Source organism: Dufourea novaeangliae, unplaced genomic scaffold (genome assembly GCF_001272555.1).
Source record: "Dufourea novaeangliae isolate 0120121106 unplaced genomic scaffold, ASM127255v1 scaffold14, whole genome shotgun sequence".
NCBI lineage: Eukaryota > Metazoa > Arthropoda > Insecta > Hymenoptera > Halictidae > Dufourea > Dufourea novaeangliae.
In genome coordinates, this window is record NW_015373890.1 from 3,475,113 (window position 1) to 3,487,584 (window position 12,472).

Sequence of the window (12,472 nt, forward strand, 5' to 3'; positions counted from 1 at the left end):
TAATTTTAGAAAACCAACTACTGGATATATATTACCGGCCAAATGTTTCGATTTACTATGCGAATTAGAAGAGACGGGATCATTTTAAGAAAAAATGAACGATTTTAAAGTAACTGAAAATTTTATTTGTCAAAAAATTAATAAGCAACGTATTTCACATTTTGTACCACTCTTTTGCACTGAGATATATATCTTCTTTAACACCTATTTTTTCGATCGTAGTTGCCACACTGGGTCAATTTGACCCAAGCCAATATTCAATCAGCTGTTGTTTAAAAACTATTTGTTAACTTAATTTGCAAAATATTGTAAGATGATGTTTGAACATTTTAGATCATATTTCCATGGTTAAAGATTAGCATTGAAAGTTTCATCACGTTTAAAAAAATTCGTGAAAAAAAAATGTTGAAGAATTTTTTTAAGATACCTGAAATTACTAATATATTTGTAATAACACAATATCCGCTGATCCAACAACGCAATATTGTTTATTATGAATTCCATCCATCACGCACCTTAATCTACTCTTAATACAGAAGAGGGGAACTTCAGGAAAATACTATGAAAACAGAATTTCTTAAAAGGTCTCGCAAACTCTAATCTACCTTTAAGGCGTTGGAACAGAATTTTTTAAAGTGTTCCATAAACTAAGCTTTATAAAGTAAGAAGATATAAGCGTGCGGTTTCCGGCCCTAACTTTTAACGTGACTTCGAATAACACGTTAAAGCTCGTTATTGCTAAACTGAGTAAACACCGAATTTAAACGTAGTTCCTACCCAACTAAGCTTCGACCAAGCTTCAAGCTGCAAAATTTCAAAATGCTCTGTCACTAAAAGAGTTAAAGTTCGTGGCCATTTTTAATTTGCGGTTTGCACGTTACTTTAAATATCGCTAACAATATACGTGAATCTCTTCACTAAGCTTCGATCAGAATTGAAATTGCCAAAATTACAAAATTGAAAAAGTTAAAGATCGAGATCACTTTTATTTAATATTTTGGAATTTATTTTCAATATTGCTACCAAATGTGAGTGAACCTGTCGCGTCCGTCCGCGTGGATTTCTCTTTCGAATCCGCCTGGAGTTGTAAATTCCAGGCTCGACCGTCGTGGTACGCGTCCGGTTGCGACTGTTGCCCGCCAAATTAATATTAGGCAACTGTTTCAATTTCTCTAGTGAGAAAAACGAATAATTGCTCGACCGTTGGAGCTGACGAATCGTGATGCGAATGTTGTCGAATGATTGTTCGATTGCGAGTTAATGCGAATGAATTGAGTCCGTGTGACTCTAGTCGTAACGAGTATGTTTTGCGAACGAGTGTTTGCGAACGAGTGTTTTCTATTGAATGTTTTCGACTGAATGTATCTTTTCGACTGTATGTATCTTTTCGACTGTATGTATCTTTTCGACTGTCTGTTCGAGTTTCGTGTGACGTCGCGCTTCCTCAAAGTTTGATGAAGGCGTGACCAAAACTCGCCTCCTTATTGGTGATGCCCTGAAGGGGAAGGCAAATTTCTCGGGTTTTCCACGCGACGCGGAGGTGGAATACCTCTCCTTCAGGGCGAAGCGGACGTCAGGAAAATATCGCGCACGTGGTCGCGGTGCGAGTTGACCGCGACGAATTTTCGAGTCTCTCAACGGTAGGGTTTTATGATTATATTGTCTGCGAGTCAGCGCGCCCCGGTAAGGCCCGGCGCGGATGGGTCCCAGGTTACCGAGCGCATGTGGCGGACTGCAGACCATAATGTTCGCTTCTTTGTATATTATTCTCTTTGTGTTAACGAAATTGAAATTGCAAAGGGTCGGTCTTGAAAATATATAAATTGACTGAAAGAAGGAATAAAATAATAAAAAGTAACGGTATCGTCTGATTGTATAACCGTCGTTTCGGTCTACGACGGAACAGAACCTTTTATCTAATTACATTTCGACCAAATTTCAAATTATAACATTTCAGAATGTTCTGTCAACGAAAGAGTTAAAACCAGAGATCATTTTTATTCTACGGTTCGAACTTTAATTTAGATATCACCAACAGTTGGGCAGTATAAGTAAACACGATTCTGACGCACAAATACACACGCGCCAGGCTGTACAAACAACGAAAGTTTTTCTGGATGATCAAAACTATACTGCTACTATTGATACATGCACGAAAATATTTATCCTCGGTGTTTTCAGTTTTATCAACAGAGGGAAACCTGTACGTAGAGACCGTGACGGTAGTGAACGTGAAAAAACCGGTGACGTCGGGTTATCCCAACAGCGAACATTCTGATTGCTGTGTCTAGGAAAATGGGTTGGCTGGTTTAAAATATTCGCAGACAAAATATATAGACTAATTATGACAACGGATCAGTTATTAGCTTATTGTTAGTTAAAAATCCAGAACATTAGAAAAACATATTGATATTGAGGTTCATGTTGCTCACTGTCGCGAAATTCAAGGTAATATTACTTTATTTTTTAGATTTTTTAACCAAATTATTCTTTACGTTATATAAATATATATTCTTGTATATAATATAATATATTACATTCTTGTATTATACAGTGTGTCTCATGAACTCTGTCCACTTAAATATCTTGGTTATTTCAAAGAATACGAGAAAATGTTACTTACAAAAGTTGTAGGGTTTAAGAAACTACATAATAAAGTATAAATGGTATTCTTGCAAGTGGAGGTGTAGAGAAGATATAGGGGTCACCTTTGTTTTTTCAAATGGAATGCCCAATTTTTTATGCTCGATTTCGATAGATTGACGTATTCTGAGTTTGTCCTATAACTTATCGTTGCTGAGATATTTGACTTTTTTCATGCAGCATGTTCGAAATGTCAGCGTATCCTAGAATACGTTCCATGATGGAAGTAAAGAATAAAAACAGTCAAATATCTCAGCAACGGTAAGTTTTAGGACAAATGCACCTTACTACTTTTATACTCACTAAATAACTTGATATAAGAGAGCCAAAAAGCATTTATGTTGTCTTTTACTTTCATTTCTGATATATTTCAGGATAATGTTGATCGTCCTCGTAAAATCTACACTTTCATCACAATTCTAACCTAATATTTTTTATATTTCACTGTATTTCAAAAGAAACATGCTTGCGATAATTGTTGATAAAAATCGTGAATATCATACGAAAAATTATTGTTTTAGCTACAATTCGGAAACTTTTAGGACAAACCGTATTCCGTTTTCGGTGGAAAATGAGAAAATAATAGTGTAACCCATTGGTAGGTCACGTCGTCCTGAATTTCTAAATGAAACAGAAAGTGCACAAGCCAAGACTTTTCGCATTAGTTGTACTATTAACCATCATCAAGTATCTATTATTTAATATCTTAACTTTAAAGATTAATTGTAAGTATACAGTTCAGAACTAAATATCGTGCCAGTCATAACACGGATAAAATCACGGTAAAATGTAAAGACCCTCATCAAGATAAACCTGTAATAAATCCGCCGTAGGTACAATTAAGCGCGTTTAACGTAACTTCATGACCTACCCAAGAAACAACAAAGAAATCACGATCCCAAGGAACACGTCACGCTGCCTCGTTAATTAATTAACCAGACGAAGAACTATCCAGGCACGTTGATCTCGTTTGTACCCCGCGAAATGTAATCCTTTCAACACTTGTTGCGTCTTACGACTCGACCAAGAAACCCGGAAACCGAGTTGAACCCCGGACGAAAAGAAAAAGTGAGAAATGGGAGAGATCGTTAGGAACCGGTCATCGATCGTTCCCAATTTACTTCGCTTAGGGTCCACTATTTCTGTGGCTTCGGTTGCCACGAGATGGGGTAAATTCGGGACAGTTGGACTGTTCTAAATAAAATGGATATTAAAAATGTTACTACGTTACATACTACGTTGTTGCCCATAGAAGCACGAATTCAACGACCTATAGTATGACGGTATTAAAAAAAAAAAGATGCATTGACCTTGAAAAAACTTAAGGTCACCATGACATCTAAAAAAGAGAATATATAAAAAAATCAAATTGTATCCATCTGATGCGTCCCTTAAAATACTACATAATTCATTAAAACGTTTTCGGATACAATCAATAGATAACGAGTTATTTTAGATAGTAGTCCTTATTGATTCACCCTGTATAAAAAACAACTCGGAACACAACAAAATCACAGTATTCGCTAAATTGTCTCGTTCGAAATGAAGGAACGAGTGGGATTATAACGCATTGTTACGTATATTTTTTGAAATGCAGTAACTTTCGCAGGCTCTGCCGGCGGAGCATCTCACCCGGATTTACTCCATTGTGGTCCGCGTCCATCGCGCAATAACTGTCTTCTTTCTACCCCAATTAGCGCCCCAGCGAGTGCTTAAATACGGATAATCCATATTTAATTATCTCCGCTGGTCCCTACGTTCACGAAGCGAAAGCAACAACGGGGCCGACCTCGGCCTCGTCCCGTAAACCAAAATAATTAAAATCCGCCCACTCCCCCCACCCCTCCGCCCATCTGCCTGCGTATGTTCGAAATGCTCCTCGCGTGGCGTTAAAATTCAAGTACCGGGCACGCACCACTGATTTGTCGTACGCTGACCACGGTGGAACAGATTTTCTGTAGATGAAGTGATTTTAATTGGTGAATGCAAAACATGCGCGCCGCGATACATGCGGAAATATTATTGACAAAGTTTCAGTGGTGAAGTATCCGTCTGTTATGTCATTGACACTGTCTGAAATGTTACAATTGGTCGGAATCGCGAAGGAAATGGTAAAGATCGCTTTTTACAACGTTTTTATCCGAGACTGGAATGAATATTTAAAATATTCCTTTGAAAAATTAGATATTGAAAAATTACCACAAATATGGCAAAAATTTATCGATTCGAATGGTGTTTACTTTGAATGTAAATTGTTATTTGTTGAATTTTAATAAAATATCCTCTTGAGAGGAATGTGAAGGTCGCAATTATATTTTCAAACCTGGTAGGAATACAATAAAATACAAAATATATACAGTAAGATTGCAATTAAATGAAACGATATTCTGATTTTAACGGGACTTTCATTGTTATACGTTGGAATATCAACACCGAAACGAGTGCATTCCACAGATTCGAGCGTTAGTCGCGTTCCTTTGAACGTCAAGGCTTTTAAACGCATAGTATCAAAAAGTCACAAAAACAAAGACGTACGGGGGCGTGCACAAAGGTGCGCGTTAATTGTTCAAAATGGTGTCGCCGTCGCGTCTCGCCTCGACACGTATTTATAACGGGGTCGTTCGAACGTGCAGAAAAAAAAAATATTACGCGTTACAGAACCGCCTGAACGAGCCCGAATTTTCGGATACGAACCGAAATTAACTATGCTCCGTATAGTGGAAAATTGCAGTGTTGCTCACGTCGTTGAGTGCCAATAAAAATGCTGTCGGTATCGCGAATATTCTGCGGCCGTGCACGCATTTTATATTTTACCGTGCCTGCTGCCGTTCACTGTTAACAGATGTAACAATGAAAATATTGTAACGAGCATCGTTGCCGGGAAATGGCCATCGAAAATTGGTTCGTTGTGTGGCTTGATTTGAATTTTCCATGTAACTGAGTACCTGGCGCAGAGAACCAGGATGTTATTTTTTTAAAACCGGTGGAAAAAATGTAAAACAGTTGCATTTATGTACTAAAATGTCGAATTGAATTGGTAGTAAGTTTAGTTTCAGACAGCAAAGTTCTAATGGGAAGTAGAAGAATTAATTATTAAATGTAATAATAGTAGTACAGAACATATAGCAAGGCTAAACAATCATGAAGAATATGAATGAAAGTTATTTATGACTGAACTTATTATTTAAAAATAATGAAAACCTGTACTATAATTAGCATTCATTAAATAATATAGAAAAATATGACTTGGAGCTGTATTTATGTACACGACAATTTCAAATATATTTATCGTTAATTTCGTTAACATACTTTGTATTGTCCAATATGTCAGATTCTTAACAGTAAGTATTTTAAAAACTGATTAAAGTCCAGACAAATTATCCCTTGATATTATTTGTTATTACTTTGGTATATGGCTCACTTTGAACACTTTCTCTTCTCGATGAATAGACATGTTCATGTGTAAAACAAAAATTCAGCATTAATTTTCAACGTTATAAACAATTTTAAGCCAATCCTTTTTTGCAAACATCCAACGATCCAGGAGTGTAAATATACTCGCTAAAACTACAACAATTAACTTTTTTATACCCTGTACAAAAATAGTTTAATTGTTCAACTTTTAGACACTATCTACAAATTACCAAACAGACCATATTATACGCTCGTATACCGTATGAGCGCGAAGTTATCGTACCTGCTCGACAAGCTCATATTTTCCCTCGGTTAATATCGCGATACAGGGATTTAAAGGCGCCCCGTAAGATATACGCACTCCTGTGGAGTTATTTAATACTGATTCCGCGAGCAATTACTTCTCCCATGGGTTCCATCGTTCCACCTCCTCGTAATCGACGGATAAACGTAAATTTAATCGTAACGCAGAAGTTACCGCCCCGATGAGCGGCCGCGTCGCGAACAAAACGCTCAACCCGCCGGAGATAATCGAGCGAACGGACGAAATGTTCCGCATGTGTCGCGTCCATAAAACTTTTAGCGGATCGTCCACAACTTTTCGCAACATGGGACCATTTACAGTAAAATCACCGACAGTTTTGGAGCGAGCTGGGTACAATCTAAATCAGACAGATTAAGTCAACGAAATGGAAAACTAATACATACATGCATGGAATCGTTTCCTTTTTTGTTTTAGTAGTACTAAACTGTTGACGTTTATGCAAATTTCAGATGTTAAAAGTTATCTGTATGGAGAAGGTAGAGTAAAAATTATTAAATAGTATTAAATTAAATGATTATAATATTAATGAATATTTGGCACATGAAAATTTAATTTTTTAATATTTATACCTTTTTGTAATGTGTATATTTCAATTTGAAAAATTGGAAAAGTGGAATTAATTTAATTAAAAAGAAACAATACAGATTTCACCAGTGAATGAATGATATTAAGTAAATGAACATTTTTACCCAATGGCGCGAAAATTGTTTGAATATGAAACAAGGAGTTGATAAAAATCAATATTTAATCATTTGCCTATTTATATATAATATTGATTCACTGGTATGTACGTGTTCATTTACTGGTGCATTCACCCCATTGAATGAAAATGAAAGATTTGCCAGAGTTAAAAATGTAAGAATATAACTATTGAGTAGTATGACGGTTCTTATTTTATCAAGTTTTAGACATTGATGTGTACTTTACTTTATGAAAATATAAAGTGTGATAATAGACAGAGACTAATTTGACTTATGTCTATTTTTACGGACATTAACAATGTTACGTCATTTTCTTAATTTCATAATTAATTGATTAAAGTTGTGAGTTAAAAAATAGTAAGTTCGACAGAAAACAAATAATGTCGTATATTTAGTACTAATTATATATAGAGTGTTTGGCTACCAATGTCAGAAACTTGAAGGGGTGATTTTGCATGTCCAAATAAAACGAAAATCAAGAATAACCAAATTATTTTGAGGCTCTGTTTTCAAGTTATTAACAGATAAAAATTCGGGCCAGAAACGCTTGAAATCAGGCAACCGGCGTGCAAGCGGTAAACGTAGGGCACAACAATTCGGACACGTATGTTGGCGTCATTTTAAAAATATACAAATTTACCTCGTAGTCAAAAAATTCTTTTGTAACACCTGCATTCGAGTTTGGATTATCTTCTCGGGGCATTGCATGAAATTCAAATCCACAAGCGAGACCACAGTACATACAGAATAAACACTAAATAAACTATCTTAAACTAATCTCAAACTCACTATACGAAATTAAACTAACACTATAAAAAAATACAAATCTTCTCCTAAGGTTATTTCACAAAGATTAGATGTGCTCTCGTTGGCGACTGCCATCGAACTAAGGAAACCTTACAGAAATCCTACGCAGTGGGCAGAAAAGCACAAACATATGTAAACTAAGAGGGAATATAATACTACCTATCCTTCAGCAATATCGCCGTCAATAACCTGCAGATGTTGGGATTGTAACAAGGAAAAAGCAGACACACTACATATAAGAGCACATTTTTTTCAGGCGTTTCTCGACCGAATTTTTAACTGTAAATAACTTGAAAATTTCATCTTTCATTGTCATTCTGAAGTTTTGTTGTATTTTGACATGTAGATTCACTCGTTAAATTTTCTGTCACCAGTAACCGAACGCCTTTTACAACCAGAGAATTTAAAATACTATTCATAATCACAATGTTATTGTAAAAAAATGTTATATTTTCTAACAGAGGTACTAAATGAATCTATGTACTATGTAATATTCAGGGATTTTTTCCTTAACTTTCTCTTATAACAAAATTGTGCAAATGCTAGAGAAAGTTATTTTTAAAGTCTTCTTAGAATTATTAGTGTCACTAATTTTATATACACAAAATATATACTATTAGTATGCAATAAATTCTGACAATATTATAGTTCTTACAAATTTATTATAATTTTCGTTGGTTTTCAGAAATCAATATACGAATTTCACGATTGCATCATAAAATACTTTTTAATTTCTTCTCCACTCCAACTCAGGAAGTTCAAGCGTAACGTAATCAAGAATGCATAACCTGAAAACGTCCAAAAAAAGTTTAATCTTGACTCGTCCAGAGCAGCAGACGATATCAGTTAAAAATTTACTATTTCGCGGAGATTGCAAGTTGACATAATTACGCAATTACTCGGAGTCTCCAGATAGGACAAGATTTAATGACTCGGTGTACAAGTACGCTCACTGTGAAATATGATTATTAAACAAGAATATCGTTCGGAAATTTTCTTGGTGGGATCATATTATTAACAGAAAATTCGAGTAAACGCGAAACTCGAGTAATCCACGAGTGGAGATCCGATATTGTTAGATTTATTCATACTTTTAGAGAAAGTCTCGGCTACCGGCCTGCAAGCAGTTACTAATTACGAAAGTAATTAACGGGCGCTATCTCTGATTTAGAGTACCCGATAGCTACAATATGAGTAGAACTACGACGAAGTTGGACGGAACGGATCTGCATGTGCTCACACACGCCCACGAATATTACGCTGATACTACGTATCTATCCTTAAAATATGGCAAAATAAATATTTCCTAGATTAAAGTAAATCAACTTTGCGACAGCGTGCTTGCTTTCAGAGGCATTACATGGCACTCGTGGCTTATTTACGTCTCACCTGATTTTGATACATTTTAAGCGATGTAAAAATTCGGTAACCATTGTATAAAACTTTCAGCATTTATTTTACAGACAAAAAACTATTATGATGAAAACTTGTTACCGTATAACAAATACTTTCAGAAATTCTAAAATATAGTACATAGAATGTCAATTACTAGAAATACCGATATTCCCAATTAGTAGACCGCAGAAAAATCGCAAACGCTTTATTAAGAAATTCGTTAAGATCTACCAGTATTAAGTGAGTTTGAAGTTAATTATGCAATGTTCCAAATGACAATGGAGTACAATGGATTTGAAAGTAACAGTTGACGTGATGTTGAGGAATGATTAAAAATACGTGCAGATAATCCAGGATATGAAATTATAGAGAAACATAATGTCGTTTCATATATTTTTGCTGAAGAAAATCATTACATTATTGAATGGTGGATATACGTATTTAACCTATTACAGTACCAAACTCCAAATGCATTAGATGCCATTCAAATAATTATTGTTGTTCTGTTTCATTATCAAAGTTGTTTTATTTACAATTTTTCTATGCAATGTATGAAAAGGTGTTTCTCCTGGACCAATTATTAAAAATTACAATCATCAGAACGGATTTATCGCTACTAAAAATTTAATAACTTTCATCGAGAGAAAGATTTTATAAATGGACATAATTAACAAAATCTTAACATTTATTAAGTTTTTAAATGGTTAAGGATCTTATGGGACACCCTACATGTGTAATATCTATTTTTCTAGTAAACGTAACTATAGATTTGACATAATATATAAATATCAATGTCTTGTTTCCTCCCTTTTTGCGTCATACTTCCTTTATTTTTAACTTTGATTTGATCTGATAAACTGATATATTACATAATTAATTCATACTTCAAATTAACTAGATTCGTTAATTATGTTCTACATATAAAATGTAATCAAATATAATGTGTTACATATAAAGAATAATAAAAAGATATGCAAACGAAATAACGTTGGTAAATGTGCATTTTTTGCAATAATTATACAAAAGAATTTATTATATACTAGAGCACAATTAGTTCAAATGAATTCTAAGGTAATCCGAATGCTTTGTTGCCTCGTTGTTACTGCTATAAGCCTTTTATAGTGCACCTCAAGTGCAACGATAAATACGACACGACCATTAAATGTCCACGTTTACGAACACTATAAACATAATGTAAGATTTACAGGGTACATTGTTAACTTTATGATCCATTGTAATCACCCTCCCGGTGCAGACTTTACGTTATCTTTACTTATAGCAAGTCACGGAAGAAACGTGGCTGCGTTCGGTCCGCTGAAAAATGTAAATTACCTTGTTTAGAATCGCGTACTTGTTTGTGTAAGCAACTTATAATTTTGATAATGACTTTCTTTAGTAAAGGTATAGCTAATATTGAAAATTTAGTAATAGCCAGTGGCTATTAGCACAGACGAGATATATGAATAGACCTAACATGCAATGTAATTTTCTTTCCCATGCTTCGAGGGCGTCAGAAGCCCCTTTACCATTTTAATATCAATATCCGACGTTACCGATGAAGCATGAATTCTGAGTATTATTAGCACAAATGAAGTGTTATATATTCCATTCATATTGCGTGTATCTATATGATTTGACGGGAATAAAAATATCCGATGCTTCTATAATTTATATGGGAGTATGAATAGTTTTACTGCCTATTGTAAGAATCTTAATACGCACGAATAATTACTTTCTGGCTCTACTCTATGTTTACATATGAATTTACTTACACGTTATTTACTTACAAAAATTTTATTTATTGCGAGTAATTAAATAATGAACGTATGTTAATATTCAGCTACGTGTCTCTCAAATTAAATGAAATACAAAAGTTTTATTTTCTTGAAAATTAGTGTCCAAGAATACAGCAACTAGTCAGATTAGTTTCGTAAATAAATCGAATCTCTGTATCGGCACATTGTTTTTTAGGCTATCAAATATCACACTGAGTCTTTTAGGAAGTAGTAAAATCTTTTACACAAATTCAATGAAATACTTTCAGGTACCCAGTTTAGGGCTATGAAATTAGAATGTTCAAGAAGAGGTAAAGAAGTTTCATATTTGCAATTATTTTGTGATACTGTAATAGAAATCGGTACCCTGTGAGAAAAATCGTATTTAACGATATGAAATGAATAATAAAGAACGGTCTTAGAAATTTTTAGTCGAGAGCTAAATCTTTAAAAGGAACATGTCGTTTAAACAAATTAGTTAAAAATGATATTTATTTGGGGAATATGAACATCATACATAAACGAGAGTGGTAGAGCGAGCCGCGGTATCGGTGCTCTCCGTCGGTCCAACGCGCTAGTGACGTTGCGTCACACAGTTTATTGACCTAGACGTGTACGCCGTGTACCATGGCCGTACCTGGCCGTACCATCCGGTGTTTGGGTCGTTCAAGGAGGAAGGTCGTTCAAGCCGGCAAAAACAATTCGACTCGAACAAACATAACAAAGAAACTAGCTGTTGCGTAATAACCTACGTACACCCAATACACAACGGCGTTAGCTTCCTCACTTTCTCGTGAGCCATCACGAAGGGTGGGCGCGCGTCTCATACTCGTCCTTTCTCTTGTTACTAACCCATTGTATGTTACAGATGTTCGAGAACCATTGGCTTCGATATTTATCTTCTTATGTACTGTGATTTATTTACTGTGATTTATTTATTGTGCATATTGTTGTGTCCCCTCTCTTGTTACTAATCCCTTGTATGTTACAGATATTCGAGAACCATCGACTTCGATATTTATCTTGTTATGTACTGTGATTCATTTACTGTGATTTGTTTACTGTGATTTCTATACTGTGATTTATTTACTGTGCATATTATTAATTTATTTATTGTGCATATTGTTCCCTCTCTTGTTACTAATCCTTTGTATGTTACAGATGTTCGAGAACCATTGACTTTGATATTTATTTTCTTATGTACTGTGATTCATTTACTATGATTTATTTACTGTGTATATTATGTATTCTATGTGTATTGTATAATGAAAAATATTTTTCCAGTCAGTTATTCCATCGAAAGAAGACATCGATCAACGTCTACATATTCAAAGCGTGCGTCTACCACTGCGTTAAGTTACTGTAAGTTAAACTTAAATCATAATTCGATATTCATTGTTATATTCATATTC

General features: G+C 34.7%; 1 protein-coding gene across 1 annotated transcript in view; it reads right to left on the reverse strand.

The window, feature by feature from the left end:
- The window catches only part of LOC107186269, a 105,152-nt gene that overhangs the window by 59,977 nt on the left and 32,703 nt on the right, over positions 1–12,472 (reverse strand). The window lies entirely within an intron of this gene.